Raw genomic sequence first — 4,795 nt, 5'->3', positions numbered from 1 at the left:
ACTTCTAGTGCTTTGGCATATGACAGACTGCTTCCTGGTCTCTTTTGGTTACATAGGGCCAATGAATTGTGAGCTAAAGTGGTTTGGTCACTTCCAGGAGGGAACATTTAATTTTTGGCATAAGACCATCCAGGGGTCTCTTTCTCTACTATTTATTGCAACTGTCGACACTTCAGGTATCAGCTGTTCCACTAGCTGGTGGCCTACAACAAGCATGGCAGAGGCCAGAGACCCTAGCCAACCTGTGATGGACCAGCAGTATGAGAGAGAAGTAAGCCTTTATTACTTTCAATTGCTGGGATTTTTTTTTTTAAGATTTTATTTATTTATTTGACAGAGAGATAGAGAGAGAGAGAACAAGTAGGCAGAGAGGCAGGCAGAGGGAGAGGGAGAAGCAGGCTCCCTGCCGAGCAGGGAGCCTGATGTGGGGCTCGATCCCAGGACCCCGGGATCATGACCTGAGCTGAAGGCAGCCGCTTAACCGACTGAGCCACCCAGGCGCCCCAACTGCTGGGATTTTTGCTGGTTATTACAGAAGCATAATTTAGTCCATCCTGAGATGGCATGTATTTAAAAATATGTACCAGGTAGGTTGCTTTCAGCTATTAAGTAACAAAAAACCCAGCTCAAATTATCCTAAACTATGAAGGGCATTTATTATCCCTACAACAAGATGTTCTGATGTGGGATTAGTTAATTCAAAGGCTCAGTGATGTCATCTTTCTGCTCTGCTATCTTCACTTGTAAGTTTATTGTTTGAGCCATCAAGTTTTGGGGTCATTTATAATGCAGCAATAGATAACTAATGAACAGTGTATAAGGACAGGACACTTGGAGTCATGATAGCCATTTGCCAACATGAAGGGAGCTAGCTAACAAGTGAGGATAGTAATTAAAAAAAAAGTGTGACACTGGCCAGGGTTTGTGATGGAGAGGTTAGCTGTCCACCAAAATTGAACTTCCCCTTTTTGCATGGTAATAGAGCGGTAGTCAGTCGCGTGGCAGCCCAGCTGGGCACTGAACACCCTCCAGCCCTCTTTGCAGTTAGGTGAAGCTATGAGAATATGTTGTCACCAATGGAACATGAGCAGAAGTGATAAGTCCCCCTTCTGGACTAGGATTCTTAAAGCAGCAGGAGTGTTTGCTCCGTGTTCTTTCTCTGCCCTTCCTCCAGACTGGAACCCAAATGTGGCAGTGACCCAGATTTCGACAGGGAATGACTAAGCCCCAAGATGGATAAGCATGAGTTCCTGAATGGCTCCGTGGAGCAGAGCTCACACCTTCTTCTATTATGTGCATAAAATAGAAACTTTGTTCTTGAAGTCTTTGTTGGAACTCCTGTTACAGCAGCTTGGTTTTTTTTTTTTAATCCTAATTAACACAGGCATAGATAAATCAACCAATAAAACAGAAGAGAGAGCCCAGGAACATATTCATATCTATATATGGGAACATGGCCTATGTTAGAGATATCACCACTAATCATTAGGGGAAAGAAAGACTATTTAATAATAGAGCAGTGATATATCATTCACAACATGAAAATGTAGATGTTTGAGTGACCCAAATGGAAAAAAAATTAGAGAAAAATATTGTCATAACTTAGGATAGATTTCTCAAACCAGAAAGACACAATAAGAATAATCTATAAAATAAAACATAGATTTAATTGTATTAAATTACATCTTACCTAGGGCAAAATATACCATAAGCAAGAAAGCAGGCAATTTACTAGGAGATATTTGCAATATACAATGTATCCATCAGAATGTATAAAGAGCTCCTATATTCTGTAAGAGAGAGACAAAGAACCTAACAGAACAGCAAGAAACAGTATAAACAGTTCACAGAAGAGGATCTTCAAACGGCCATTAAAGCCATGAAAAGAAAACTGATATACCATTTTTCACCCATTGCATTGGGAAAAATTAAGAAGCCTAATAATACAAAGTGTTGGGGAGGATGTGAGGAAAACAATGCTGTTTACATGGCTGGTGGAAGTGTGAATATTGCCAAAGAGAGCAAACAAGTAATGTCTAGTAACATTGAAAATTGTACCTACTCTATGACCTATTCAGAAAATTCAATTTCCAGGTATGTCCCCTGGAGAAATTCTGACATACGTATACACAGGATGTATACTACATTACTGTTTACAAGGGGCCAAATATTGGACACAATATAAAAAAAATATCTATAAGGGAATGAACTAATGACATACGTTTTGTGATGGGATATTACACAACAGTTTAAGAAGAATGAATTCAGTCTACACATATGCACATGGATAGTTTTAAATAATGTACTATTGGGTGGATAGAAACAAGATTCAGAATGATATGGAAAGTATATCACTTATCTGCATTTATGAGTACATATGAATGTATATAAACATTTTTTTAATGGGAGGAGTTATCCCAGACTCAGAATAATGGTTCCTTCTTGGAGAAAGGGTATAGATAGAACCAAAAATGGCCATTAGAGGGGACTTTACACCTGTAGTGGTAGTGGGTCATTTACTTAAAATAAAAGCAAGCAAATATGACAAAAATATTAAATGTATCAGTCAGGGTCCAATCAGGAGACAGGAACTACACAGGGAAAATTTAATATAAAAAAATTAATCAGTGAAAGGTGGTTAAGTTCTAAGAGGAGTAAATGAGACCCCTAAAGGAACAAACATGGGGAGCAGCTACTATGTCTAGGGCTAAGAGAGAGCTTGGAAACATACTTGGAAAAGGGCCCCCCAATAGGCCTGAGAGAAGGTGCGGCTGTGGACCCTCTGGAGAAGGTCACTGCCATGCTTTAACCAGAGCTGGACAACAGAGGGCAGGCTATGGCTGGCTGGCACCTGGCCACAGGGTGCCAGGGTAACTCACGGGAGGGTGAGCGCCATGGGTCTCCCATTTGCTGTTGGCAGTTGGGAGCGAGAATTGCACACAGGAACCAGGAAGAGAAGCCCCCCACCCCTTCCCCCACCATGCCATGCAGTAGCCTTCATGCCCTCTCCTCACAAAGCTGAGCACCGTGCCAGTTGATAAGAGACTTCTCTACGTACAGGGTCCAGCTCCAGGATCACAAAGCAGGACAAAAAATGGTAGATTTGGAGCTGAGAGGCAATACGTGGATAAATGGCATGCTAGTGATGGATAGCAGGAGCATGCGCGTTGGTTATAGTAATCTTCATATAGTTCTTCATTGTTTAAGGATCTCAAAATAAAAATATGAAATGATTGCCAGTTAACACTTTTTGAACAAAATTTTACCAGCGATGGAATAAATACATCCTCCAAAACACTAGGGAAGAAAGGTAAAAGGGGCAGTGGGGATTAGATCAGAATCTTTGAAAGGAAGAATAAAAACTAACCAGGAGGTAAAAACCAAGAGACATTTGTTTTTGCCAAAGGAATTCTTTCCCTTCTGTCTATCAAGAAGACCAGATCAGTTGAAAAAAAAATCCAAAACAAAAAACAATAAACAATCCCCCCAAAAAAACCAAACCAAACCAAACAACCCCCAAAATAAAAAACATGTAAATGGTAAAGCCTCCTTATCAAAAAACAAAGACCTAAAGATTGAATGAAAACTACAATTATATGCTGTTTATTAGAGATAACCCTAAAACAAACAGAAAATTTAAGAGTACAAGCTTGAGTTTCTCCCATATTCTATCCTACCTGGTGCCCTTTCTTTCTTTTCTACACATCAAAACCCTCCTCATAGACAGACATATTCATTTGTACACACCTGAAGTCTCTCTTGAGGAATAACCAAGAAGCTGCTCACATTGGTTGCCTCCAGGCAGGAGGGCTGGGTGACCAGGAGATGGGGGTGGGAGGGAGATTTTTCACTGTATATCTTTCTGGGCCTTTTGAATTATAGATCATATGTACATATATTACTTATTTTAAAGAACAAGCCAAAAAAAAAAAACCCTAAAAACCAAAACCTTATGATCTTTAAGACATAGGTGCCCTATTTCCTCAAAAAATTAAAAACAGAATTACCCTAGGATCCAGCAATTTCACTTCTGGATATATCATCCAAAAATTGAAAGTAGGGTCTCAAAGAGATACTTGCACACCCATGCTCACTCATAGCAGGATATTTCACAATCGCTAAAAACGTGGAAGTAACCCATGTTGTCTGTCAACAGATGAAGAGAGAAGCAAAATGTGGTACGCCCATACAAGGGAATATCCTTCAGCCTTAAAAACGAAGGAAATATGGACACGTGCTACAACACGGATGAACCTGAGGCCGTTATGCTGAGTGCAATAAGGCAGTCACAAAAAGACAACATATACTGTATAGGAAGTACTTCCAGTCGTCAAAGTCCTAGAGACAGAAAGTAGAGGGTGGTTGCCAGGGGCCGGGAGGAGGGCAGAGGAGGAATCTTTGTTTGATAGGTGCAGGGGTTCCGTTTTGCAAGATGCAAAGAGTTCCAGAGATGGTCACACAATGACATCACTGTCCTTAATACCACTGAGCTGTACACTGAAACACATTATTAAGACAAATTTTGTGTTATGTGTATTTTACCACAATAAAAAAGAAACTGGGGGTAAAGAGACCCAGATGCCTCTTTCTGAGAGGCCCTCCATCCCCGCCCGCCCCCCACAGAGCTCCCCTTCTCTGACCCCTGTGTCACTCTTATGCAAGTCCAGCTCATCCCTACGTGTGTTGGTCTCCACAGAGTCAGATTCTTGAGGACAGGGGGACAGGGCCCCTGTTTTTGTTTGTTTTTTTAACTCCATAGTCTTGGTGGCAAAGTGCTTAATGGGTACTTGGTGGT

Source organism: Leptonychotes weddellii, chromosome 15 (assembly GCF_054177405.1).
Source record: "Leptonychotes weddellii isolate Sample4059 chromosome 15, ASM5417740v2, whole genome shotgun sequence".
NCBI classification, from domain to species: domain Eukaryota; kingdom Metazoa; phylum Chordata; class Mammalia; order Carnivora; family Phocidae; genus Leptonychotes; species Leptonychotes weddellii.
The sequence above is the reverse complement of the archived record's forward strand: the minus strand, read 5'-3'. Positions refer to the sequence as shown.